A 13,654-nucleotide genomic window follows, 5' to 3' on the forward strand; every position below is an offset into this window, starting at 1 on the left:
TCCACAATGTTCCCTCATCACTACCAAGGAATAATATCTACTGTGTGATATTAGTTGGCCCATTTGTGTTGTTCATGGCAATGTATGGCATTTTATATCACTGTTTTAAAATTATTTTCATATAATGTTCTAGATTTCAAATAAACAAAGTTCTTCTTTTCATGGCAGACTTAGAGCCCAGGAGGAAATATATTTTGGGCCTTTAACGTCTGTTTGTCACTTGTAACGTATGGCAAAAAGGTGAAATAAGCACAATATATAAACGTTCACATGCCATAATAAGCACGTTTGAAGGGTATAGCATTACTGAATTGAAAGTTGTTATCCAAGATGTAAATGGCAGAAAAAAATTACCCTATCAGTAAGCATCCAGCATTTTTCAGTAGATAGTTCCCTAGTAACCGTTATGTAACAATAAATGTTACATTAGTGATAATTTGTACTCTGTACTAGTGCTTATTTACCAGTCACACCCTAAGCTTCCATAGACATAAACAACAACAGTCTTTAAAAATGAATGACTTCCTGTGTGCTTACCTTTATTCAATCAAATAAAATAAACAAAAGGTACATTAAAAGGCAACATTAGGACTTTGATTTTAATGTTTGTTAAAATAAAGCTTCAACAAACCGTGACCAGTTTATAGACAACTTCCATTTAACTTGTGGGGCTCTCTCTGGTAGTTTTAATTTTATTAAGCACAGCTGAGATTAAATAATTGTTCAGTGTGCACTCTTTCCTCAGGTGCAAGTGGAAAAGATGAGATGTGTGATTGTTAACAAGTTAAGGCTGAGCTTCATTAGCAGGGTCACTGCCTGTGGTCTGCATGGTCCTTGAAGTAGAGCTGAAAAAGCGCCTTCTGTCTCTTTTTTCTACAGACTAAGTGAGCAATAAGAGTTTGGCCTTTTTGTATTTGTGTGATAAGACAAAACATATGTGCTACTCAAGATTTGTCTGACTGTGTATATACTAAAGATGCTGATGAGTTTAGACTGTACTCAGACTTTATATATTTTCTTATTTATGTACAGCTAGTAATTATACAACATCAGGTTCCTCACTGATTTTTTTCTGTGTCAATTATTATAAATTTTGTGGTGAATTACAATATTCTAATATGAATACAGGTTAGGTCAGGTCATGTTGGAGTGCATGCACTGGTACAGCATGTTGCTGCGCCCAACACAGTTCAGGATTCCAGTTGGCAACCATACACCCAGGCAGACACACAGTTCAGACCCACACTCCTGAAATGACCATCCAGCTGCTGCAACCAGATGTTACATGGGTTTCTCCTTGGCCTGATCCAGCTGCTCGGGTACTGAATAATCAGGCTCCTGCGAGCTGGATCACCCTCTGGCAATCGCACCACATGGCTGTAACTGACAGTCCCTCACAATGTAGGCAAAGTGCCTCATTTGGGACTCCATGAGCAAACACTCGTTCTGCACAAAGTCAAACCAGTGATACCCAAGGATTCTCTGGAGAGACCCAGCACCGAAGGAGTCTTCATCTCAGGTCACTGGATAGCATCTATGTCTCACAATCATATTGCAAAACATGAAGCACCAGGACTCTAAAGACTTGGACCTTCATCCTTTTGTAAAGACATCAGGACACACCACTTTCCAGCGACCTCATGACCCCCATGCTCTCCCAATCCGCCTACTGAGTTTATAGGAAGAGTCACCAGAGACATGAATGTCACTGCTGAGGTAAGTAAACCTCTAGACGCAGTCGACACTCCCTCCACAGACAGACACAATGTTGATGGTGTGAATCTTGGTTTTTATCCAGGACACTCAGACTCCTCACTCAGTCTCTCGAGAGGCCCAATCAGAGTCTCCCTTGACTCTCTGAAGATCACAGCATTGTTGGCAAAGACAAGATCAGTGAATCTCTCTTTATCAACAGATGGCCCACATCAACTGTACCCTATGACCCTCCCCAAGCACTGAATAAGGTAGGAACAAGAACATACCCCTGACAAACCCCAGAATCAACTGGGAAAAACACTCCAAAGTAATATGAACACCAGCTCCTTGTAATATTAATTTGTCTTCTTGTTCAAAATTTACAGAATGAGTTGTGACTATTTAGGATCTGCATATAAAATAGACATCTTTACAGTCTTCCACCAATAAGATAAATCATCATTTCAAACCAATATGTTATTAGTATAATGTAATTACAAATGCATCTACTACCAAAAAGTCTACTTCCACAAGTCAGACATTTACATTTCTAGGACATAATCTTTCAAACTTAATTGTCGCATCCCTAATAATATTGATATTCATCAAATCAAATACACGTATCCCTGTGGAACTATAAAAATGATTGTACCGATAATGATATCATGGAGTCATTGGCAACAACAAAAATGTCTTTTTAAAAAGAAATAAGCAACATCTCAAACAATTTAAGATGAAAGCCATCTCTCCTTTGCAAAAGACACTTATCCTTGTGCTTACCATTGCCAATATGCTCATAAAGATATTCAACTTCATTTTGTTATTAGAGAGAAACTTGGGAGTGTGTTATGTTTCAAGAAGCCACATAAAGGAATAAGATCAGAAGTCATAATCAAGCATCATAGTGCAAGCTTTGCCATATAAAATAAAAAAGAGCACCTGTGTGAAACTCAATCTTGTTTCAGAAAGTTCCCATCTTATATTCTACATCTTGTAATAAAGAAAGGTGAAGGGAAGTATTGACTATAAAAACAATACTTTAAAACAATAAGATTAAAACAGAAAACAGTTGATCGTCCCTGTAGTTTAAGTAAAACGACTTTTTGTGGAACTCTGCTTGAGCTGAGTTATTTTCTATGTGTGTCTATTCAAGATTTTGGAGTAGGGAATATTTCTAAATCTCATCCAAACCACCCGAACCTACAATATATCACAGGACATCCAATAACCCCTTTCTTTCCACTTACAGCACTCGTAAGTGCTAAAAGGTTAGCAAGTATTACTGGACTCTTTTCTTTTTTTGCAAAAAATGAATAAAGTCCAACATAAGCAAAAATGTTGAAGCTCCATGTTTTCAAGTATTGGTAACTTCAGAGTTTATAGATTTGTTTTCTCATGTCTTTGTAAACTAAGACATGGTTCTTGGGTTTGCCTTTGCACCTAATCACCCAGCCACCTTCTGGTAACAACAGATTCAATCAAATAAGTTTTCAGTTCACAGTCATATATTGAGATCTGTTTTTTTTTTGCTTTTTGTATGTTAAGTATTCCCTTTCCTCAGATTTTTGTTACCCTTATATGCAATGTCACTACAGGGAACAGTTTCCATAGCAACAAAAACTAATGTGTTGACAAATCTGAAAAAAAAAAAAATCCAAAATAATAAGTAAGCCTGTAAAACTATATTGCTCTAATGATTTTTTGTTTGCCTGTGGTGAAAGCAGTAATTTTACTGGATGATACCTTAAATAGCAGGATTCAGAAATTATTGATCAGTAAATCAGAGCTTCGGACAAAACTGTAGGAAAAGGGAATCATTTTAAAGGAACCATTGCTAAGATATAAAAAAAATATTAATAGCACATATTAACATAAAGGTTCATTTTTGTAGTTATTGTTTTAGTATTAGATCAGCTGCCAAACCAGAAACCAATACTGAAGTGCAACATACATTTAATTAAAATACTGCAAAGTGTGTTTGTTTCTCCTTTGACAGATAGGCAGTTTATTTGATGCCTCCTTTGATCAGTATTCCCTGGGCTATCATGGCTGATTAGACAACGTGGATAGCTGCATGACTAATGAAAGCATCTGCAATGAAATGACAAAGAAAAACTGTTATTGAGGAACTGCTCTGTATTTCAGTCTCATCCAAGTCTCTCTGTTCATCAGCACGAACGTATGCACTAGAGCAAATTATCCAGAGGTAGAGAAAGACATACTCAGAAATTGAAATGTGAAAAAAGACAGTTAGCAAAATGTCGGCTACGGAAATCTTTTTTTTTTTTTTTAGTACAACATGAGACAGAAAATGAGAGAAGCTTCTTAGGATTCAAATTTAAATTTCATCTCCACTTAAAACACTTAAAACACTAATGGATCAAAATTATTTTCCATTTATTAGAACAAAGTCTCCTTGAAGCATAGAAAAAAGATATATATTTTTTCTTTTACTGTATCTCCTAATTTGTCATGTGTGACTCCATTCCTGAAACTAGTTATGAAATATAATATTATCAAAAAGGAATTGTAAATAAAAGTTCTTCAGGGTAATGTAATGAGTGGGAAATTCAAATGTGCATTCAAGCCTGCAGCAAATTTCCTTTTTCTCTTCTTTCTCAATTTTATTTGAAAACTATTACAAACAGAATTCAACTCAATCAAATAATTAAATTACTATAGAAAATAAAACAGTGTGCTTCAAAATCAACCCCAAAAAAAAAGAACACAACATACAGCACCTAACCAAAAAAGAAAAAAAAATAGGAAGCTCTAAACTGTCAAAAATACGCATAGTTCTTAATATATAACACAATTAATAGAGTATGAAAGTTAAGTGCAGTCCCACAATGCATATTTCAGAATTATATTAATAAGTTCTAGCTACATTTTAGAAACGTTTCGAACAAATCCTTTTAAACAGAGTTCAGTTTTCTCCAATTTGAGACTCAGTGCACCGCTTGTCCAATGAGTTTTGGAAGGTGAATTATGATTCTTCCAGTTTGAGCAAAATGCAGTGCCTATAAAAAATTCACTCCTTTAGAAGTTTTCACATTTTATTGTTATACAGAACTGAACAGCAGTGCACTGATCATCAAAAAAAGTCTGTTTAACTTCAAAGTGAAGATAAATCCCTGCAGAACGGTCTAAAGTAGTTACAAATACTAAACACAAAAAAAATTGACCACATAAATCGTCTCCTTTATCAAGCCTATACTTCTTAGATGTATCTTTTGCAGCCTTGAATCTGTTTGGACAGGACTATATCAACATTGAACATACAGTACGTGGTCCCTCCATTATTTCCCTATATTTTGCTGCATTCATTTCGTCACAACCCTTCCAGGGCCTGCTGCAGAGATGCATCCCCACAGCATGATGCTGCCACCACCAGTCTTCATGGTGGGGACAGTATGTTTTTAATAATGTGCTGTGTTTAAACATGGTGTTTCATCTGCTGACCAAAAAGCTCAATTTTGGTCTCATCAGACCACAGAACCTTCAGAGTCTCCCATGTGCCTTCTGGCAAGCTATTGTCGAGACATCATGTGAGTTTGTTTAACAGTTGCTTTCCCTTTGCCACTTTCCCATAAAGCTGACTCCTTTTCTACAATCTGGCCATCATTCTACAATTAACTAATGGACACATATTTGTGTTTTCCATTTATGTTAATTAGTTTCCACTTTGTTTTTTAATTTATTTTAACTAATATGTACTTTCATATATGAGAGTTCTATATTTAGTGAGTGGAGTGTTGTATTTCTGATGTGGCAATGATAGTATGACAGTCTAGTTCTGTGAAGAGGATTACTTGAGTTCTGTTTTGTGTATTGTATTTATCCCATTTTTGACACCCATTGCATTCCTAAACTGCATGGAAGGGAGTCTCTCTCTGAATTGCCTTTCCCAAGATTTCTTCCATTTTTTGTTTTCTTTTTTCCCCTACAATTTTTTTTTCTGGGAATTTTTTCTTGTCTTCTTAGGGAGTCAAGGCTGGGGGGCTGTCAAAAAATCCCATTGAGGCATTCCTTGTGTGATATTTGGCTATACAAGAAATAAACTGTTGTTGGGGAAGCACTGAGGACAGTTGTTATCTCCACAGTCTCTCTAGTCTTTTCCACTGGTAACTCCTTCAGAGTTCTCATAGGTCTCTTGAAGGCCTCCCTCACCAGTCTTCTGGCATGATCACTCTGTTTTTCTGGATGGCCTGCTCTACCACACTCTTTCCATTTCTTAATGATTAATTTAACTGGAATCCAACGGACATTAAGTGACTTGGATATTTTCTTCCTTTGACTTGTACTTTTTAATCACCTTTTCCTGGAGTAGCTTGGTACATTTTGTCTTCATCGTGTAGGACAATACTGACTCACCACAAGTTGGACTGTCCACTGACCACTGTGTTAGAAGTGATTTTAAATACAAGGCTGCTTGAGAGATATGCAAAACATTTTGCCAGAAATGATTTAAGTGTTTAAGTGGGCATTCCCACAACATATGGCCCAGTGATGTACGCCCTTGATGACAATGCTAACAAGTTGGATCTTACCCTGGGTACATTTTAGACAATTTGAAATAAGATATATGTCATTGATGGAAAGTTATTAGTTGATTTATGGCATGCTTGGTAGATATTGAGCCAGAATGTATTATATAAATGGCAGAATTCCTTTTCTTTTAATAAATGTTAATTGAGAGAACCATTTTCTAACATTATCTAAGATCATTAAAGGGGGAATTCTTTGAAATATCTTTATGTACTACAAAGTTGTTGACTAAGTCTTGACCCTAGCCTAGCCATATGCTGCAAATTTTAAACAGCCTCATCAGAAGTAACTCAGCTTTAACACTCATGGCTTCTTGTTTAGGCTATAGCAAATGTTGATGGTATTTTCTGTTAAAGAATATTAGATATATTTTGATTTTTTAACTAATGTTTCAATAATATCAATGAGCAGAAGATGGGTAATGTGCTACAATATCATGTCTTTTCTGAGAATGAACTTTGATTTCAGTACAGATGATAATAAAAATTCATAAAACATATTTGTTCAATCTTATTCCCTATCCTTACCAGCTATTTTCTGAACATACAAACATTTGTGATGTAACATCTGTTTATGTAATGCATATGTTCCTGTTATATGCCACTTGGTATATGATTCATAAAAGCAGTGTTAATGTTTGTGATGCCCCATCTGTTGGAATGACAATGGAAATGCATTTTATTACTACAAATATGTGTGATGTGCCATCAATTGGTGTGACAGAAACATACTGTAGCAACAGGATGGACACACAGATTAACACAAACACTTATTCTTTTATTATTATGGATAAACAATAATATGTTGACCATGCAGAAAGGTGACACCTTTGAAAAACATTAAAAGAAAATTGTGACACAAAAATGTCACTGTCATAACAATAAAAATAAGCGAAGTAAGTCTGGCCAGCACAAAAATAAATAAAATGAAATTCAGAGGGCAAAAACTCACAACAATTTTAGTGCGTATGAATAATTTATTCATTTTTATGTTTAAATACCAGTTGATCATAAAATATAGATGATAAACAACCAAGAGTATTCAAGGACAAAAGGTGTCATTTACCCCAAAACAAAATTGAACGCGCCATAACAGTGCAAATCAGTGCTGGTAAAAGCATGTAACACAAAAAAGCAATAAAAAGAAAGGATGATGTGTATGATTCTTTTTTGGGAGATGCTTTCAACACCTATGCTATTGCAGCCAACATTGTGCCTGCAGGTTTCTTGAGACTTGAAAAAATTTGATGAATAAGTTTGAACTGAATTAGACCACATTTCACATGTGCTAAAGACAGTTTACTTAGAGCTGACTTCTATTCATTACCTGACAATCTACTGAAAAGTGCCTTTTCCCAAAGCTGTCTAGAAGTGCTTTCTTTCGAAAAAGATTCTATCATCATGAAATGCTACTTTTATATTTCAGACCCAGTTTGTTTTGTCAAAAGTCTTTTGCATGTAGTAAAAGAAGTCTTTTTAGCAAAAGTTATATTTGAAGCACAGATGTTCAAAGAAAGGCATATGCATTGTCAGTATACAAAGCTCTAAAGGTCACAATATTGAGAATGTGCCTTATACAAGCTTCCCGTGTTTTATAAAGCTAATCCGTTCCTGACAACATAAAGAAAAAAGTGAAGGGAAGTGTCATCACAGCCACAAGACATGTATGGCAGTTCAACCAGCCAGCCAGACAGTAAAAGATTAAGAAAAAAATAAAAATTGAATGGATTAACCAGTGCATGGTGGGCATTTACAGAAGAGGGGTGGCAGTAGGTGTTTGAGTCCAAACCTTTAACATAATAGTTGATTAAATTTTTTGTAATGTAGGCTTTTAATGCAAAACAGCATACAGAGTGGAGAATGACTTCATATGGCGAGACAGCAAAGATGAGATGAGGGGAATTTAGAAGATGGAGCTCAGCATTTGGAATGATCCAAGCTCTGAACCATCAATAATATCTTCAAGCAGGCTAACTACCTGACAAAACCAGGATGGAAAAGCAATGAGGCAACCTTCAGTATAAGAGGTTGATTGTAACCAACTGGAGTAAAGGAGTGCAACATCTCAAAGAAGATAAGAAACTGAAAGGGCCACGTTTGGGCAGGTCTGTGTGTCTGCTGCATTAGTTCCATGGATGGGAGAGGTTCATTGTTGACAGTGGCTCTGGGAGAAGGTCGCTTCGCTTACAGTTTAGCATAAAAGTCATAACAGTGACAAAATAGCTCTAACGACAACAGACGTCAAATATGACACAAATACATTTACTCTTAGCTTTTACTAAACACTCTTTCATCATACTAATCTACAGTTACTGTCTGCCAACAGACACTTTAATAAAAGCTGACAGAGATGAATGCAGTAGTTAGCTGAGGTGCCCTACTGTTGGTGTTTCAGTCGTTATCTTCTGCAGTTGCTGTTGGTACATACATAATTTGGAGGGTAGAAGATTACGTGCCATAATTCAAAAGTTCAACAGTTTGAGCAGTTCAGTAGTTGTGCTGCTCCAATGTGTCCTGTAACTGGTGGTTATGGAGTCTAAAATGCCGGTATGTATCATAACACATTTTGTAATTTTAAGATAATACTGTTTTGATGCAATAAACCAATTAGTGTTTAACTTGAATCTTTGTCCCACCATCAATCCATGCTTGTAAATCTATGGAAAGTAAGAACCTTATTAATGTTTTTCTTGGCAAGGCCTAAGAAACATTTTCTCACAGCATAATAATGAAAACAAGAATGTATACATAATAAAAAGGACAAGCAAACAACTCAACATAATGATATGCCACATGAAAGAAGAATATTTCATAAGCAGCTTATATGAGTGCAAAGCTTATTGAATACACAGTCAACAGTGACTCATTAAATATTAGTTGACTTATAGTCTGTGTTCAATTTAAGTAAATACAAGATTAAAACGAAGGTAGAATGGAAGAAGACCTAACCAAGTTTTATTTCGGAGCCAGGATGAGGACTTTACTGGGAGTGTCAGTCCAACTGCAGATTAGTCAGAGAGTATATGCCCAATGGTATGGTTCTAAATCAGGTCGACATCTGCATGTCCAGACTGTCATGGATTAATAAGGATCACTTGACAAATAAAATAAATAACATGGAATATTATTCAATTCAATAATATCTAAACAAGAGCAGGCGACAAGGAAAGTGAAAACCAATAAAAAATAGATTCTTTTGTGCCCTTGAGCAGTAGTTGAAGACAGAAAAGTCATCTACTAATATATAAACATCAATGCCAAGCATAAGATATCCAGTGGCAAGGATGGAGGAAGAGAGGACAGCTGACAAAAAGTATTTAAGGGGAGAAGGATGAATATAGACTGAGTTTACAGGTAAAGTCAGACATACCCTCATAGGAACTAAAGATGTGGAGGAACTCTAAAGACGCATCGCTCAGAAAAGCAGGATGCCCTTGACATAAATAGAAATTCTGAGGAGCACTATACATAGAAATGGGGTAATCAATTCCAGAATTCAAAGGGCAACAGTAAGAGGCTCAAAAGAGACACCAGATAGTAAATGGGGAAGGAAACAGTGTTGTCTGACATCTATGTGATTAAAAAAAAAAATTGGAAGACAGGTAAATTAGTAACTGCAGTTTATAACTGAATTATGAAATATAACTGATGAAGGGTAGGAATAAAGAGTCTAGATCGTGTTAATAAAAACCCTCATTAGACACCATAAAACTTAAAATCTGCCCAAGAAGGGTCAGGTTCATTCAGTTGAATGCTTTTATCACAGCTAGTAAGATAAGGGTAGCTGAAAGGGGCATAAACAATGTGTATGTGAAAGAGTGCCATACTAGAATGATCACATCACACGGAAGATTCACAGAAGCAGAGGCAGGTGTAAAGTAGCACTTTTTTTTGAATCAGTGACATGTCCTTGGCTACCTGCCTGTGTTCCTGAAAGAATACAGTGTTGATTTCATTTTATTTTTTCACCAAAGATTGTTGACAATCCTTGACTTCTTAACAGAGACAACTATTATGTTAGCCAGAGGGGCAAAGGATGGAAACTGTGAATGAAGATTAAAAAAAGGATACAAATGAAAGAAAGGTACCTGGGGACCGGACAACATATGAACATAAACAAGGACATTAAACAACATAATGTCACTGAAAGACAGCACAGAGTTGACAGTAAAGCATTGTTGCGCCTCACTCTTGGAGGTCAATCAACGATTAAGGTGATAGGAAAACCATTCACCCTACCTCAGAGTGACAATGAATGGTAAATGAAGATGGCAGTGATAGTGTATACAGACAAGTCCAAAACAAGGAGATCAGGATAAGAAACCAGTTACTTTTATTGAAGGGGATCATCAACATAAGGCTAATGCCAAATGAGACGGGAAAACAACAGTGCCTCAATGATCACCACAGGAACTATAAACATTTAAACTATGTCATGAAGTTGAAAGTCAGGATATGCTGAAGAGAACAGAAGAAAAAGTGGTACAAGTACTTAATCTAAAGTAGAAAAGCAGACACTAGAAGACTGGGCAGTCAAAGTACCATATGGGCAAAAGAAAGTGGAAGCAGCTATTATGTGGAGAATGTGCTAATGGCATGGAAATTGTCAGTAGCCTTGAGAGCTTGCTGCAAGTCATCACAAATCACTTTTTCTGAGGTGTTAGTGAGCTTGAGACATACTGGGTACAGAAGAAACAGATGCAACCCAACTTCGCAAGCTGTTTTCATTGTAATTGTCATTGCCTTCCTAGTCTAAGCTGTCATTAGAATAAAATTAGGGAACAGATGTAGTTGCTTATCCTTAAAGGATAATTAGAAAATTTCCAGGCCTTCAGGAGTAATGTCTAATGGTCACAATCATTAAGAAACCTTATACTCACTTGTTTGGACAGGACAGTCTTCTATCGGGAGACAGCTCTCTAACAATTTTCAGCTACCAGGGAAAAATCTCACAGGCAGCAAAATAAAGCCAGCTAAAGCTTTTCTTTTTTATTTTGTAGAAACAGTGCCATCTTACTTCTGTATAAGCCTAAGTGTGAGTTCCCAGTTGTAACTCAAAGGAAATAGTTTTGCATTTCAGTGAAAAGATGAGAATTGAAAGAGTAAGAAGAATGTTTGAGACTACAAATCTAAATCTTCTCAGATAAGAAATTTTCTATTTGGAAAGTGTAGAACACAAATATTACATTTATTCTGAGAAACAATGAGCACATAGATAGATAGATAGATAGATAGATAGATAGATAGATAGATAGATAGATAGATAGATAGATAGATAGATAGATAGATAGATAGATAGATAGATAGATAGATATGACTTTATTTCTCTCTAGGGAGAAATTTTATTTTTTATACAGAAGGCCAATAAATAAGTCAATATATCTAAAATGCTAATGTCTATCCACTCACAAAGTAATGGGGCCAGAATCTTGATCATGGTATTAATTGAAATCATATGATCTGATATCTGGAAATTAAAAAAAAAATAAGGTAACTGGAGTCTAGTGAGTACTTTACTGGTGGGCAAAAGTGTTTATTGTAACTGAAGCATGGTCACAACAAGCCTATTTATTGATAATCGCCCAGTACACATAGTGTAATATTATTAGTATTATTATGTTATGGCAATCAACTAATACACTCCAGAATGATTAAAAACTAAAAAAAAAAACTTCTGACTTGCCTAAAGATAAAAAAGTGAACTTAAAGTCATATAGACATATTGCCATTGGTATAAATAAACCCCAGCATTGTTTTGTACTTTTTGCTGAATAATTTGTTGGCTGAAAGTACTCAGTGTTAGTGTGACAGAGAGAAGATGTGCAACAGTGTTCATAATGGCACTCAGTTTTGCTTTTATTCCCTTCCTTGCTACTGCCTCCAGGGGGTTAACAGTACATCCCATAACTGAACCTGCTTTCTTAGTTATCTAGTTGATTCGGTGGGCCTCTCTTGAACTGATGTTACCAGCCCAGCACATTACAGCTTAGAAAATCACACTGATCATCACAGAGTTATAGAAGATGTGAAGAATGTCACTTCCCTCATAAAAGGAGGTGACAAACATCACTGTGTTTTACTAAACTCCTGTAATTCTTCATATTTCCTCAGTATTCTACTGAAGCAACTGCTCCTGGTTTTTATCAGGCTTCCCCTACTGGCTAGGGATGAAATTACACAGTTGATAAAAAACTTTAACATCAATGGTCACTGACACAGCAGCACTACTTTATATGACTACACATCAATAATAATGTGAGATATCCAGGAGTGTCTTGGCAGCCTTGATGAACTAGTCTTATTCTAAACTTTGTTTTTGTCCAGAAATCAACTAGCAGCCCCACTCCAAATGAGCACCACTGGTTTTGTTAGCTTAACTGAATTCCATCCATCCATTATCCAACCCGCTATATCCTAACACAGGGTCATGGGGGTCTGCTGGAGCCAATCCCAGCCAGCACAGGGCACAAAGCAGGAAACAAACCCTGGGCAGGGCACCAGCCCACCGCAGGGCCGCACACACATACACACCCACACACCAAGCACACACTAGGGACAATTTAGGATCGCCAATGCACCTAACCTGCATGTCTTTAAACTGTGGGAGGAAACCCATGCAGACATGGGGAGAACATGCAAACTCCATGCAGGGAGGACCTGGAAAGCGAACCCAGGTGTTCTAACTGTGAGGCAGCTGCGCTACCCACTGCGCCATCATGCCGCCCTTAACTGAATTTATGTTCATAAATATTTTTCAAACTAATGTTATCTGAACTCCTCTTTTAAGTCATAACATACAAATCTTTTTTAACTGTTATATTACTGTACAGTTTTATGAATGTGAACAACGCAATGACATGTACCTCGTAATGGTAAATCTCTTTTGATGCCCTGTTCCCTTCTGCAGGAGAGTGTGCTATATAAGAATACATTTGAAAAAGAACAAACTGTCAATAGCTGCACTTTCTATTTGTGAAGATAACACCCTTCCCCCAATGCCAGCTATTTGCCTGGTGTGAAGATGCTCTTAGCACATCTCTCCTCCCAGGCAGCAGTGTCTATTGCTGCTTCTTCCTCAGCAGACCTCACACCCTCACTTCCCACATTTTTCTGCTCAATGGAGTTAAAAGAATTCCTTTTCTGTTCACATGTGCCCCGATGAGCAACATCCACCATCTACTCTTGTAATATGCCACTGAAGATGATCAAATGTTAAACTCAACATCTGTTAGAAATGCAAATCAATAAGTAAAAAAGTGACGTTTAAAAAGCAAAACATACAAATAAGCACGTTTAATACAAATATGAAGTAACTTCATCAATAACAATTTTATCTGTTCATAGTTTTTTTAAACCCCACAGTAAGAAGAAAGAAAGGGAGGACCCCTGATCAATTAAAGTTTCTTTTTTTG

This window comes from Polypterus senegalus, chromosome 3 (genome assembly GCF_016835505.1).
Source record: "Polypterus senegalus isolate Bchr_013 chromosome 3, ASM1683550v1, whole genome shotgun sequence".
NCBI lineage: Eukaryota > Metazoa > Chordata > Cladistia > Polypteriformes > Polypteridae > Polypterus > Polypterus senegalus.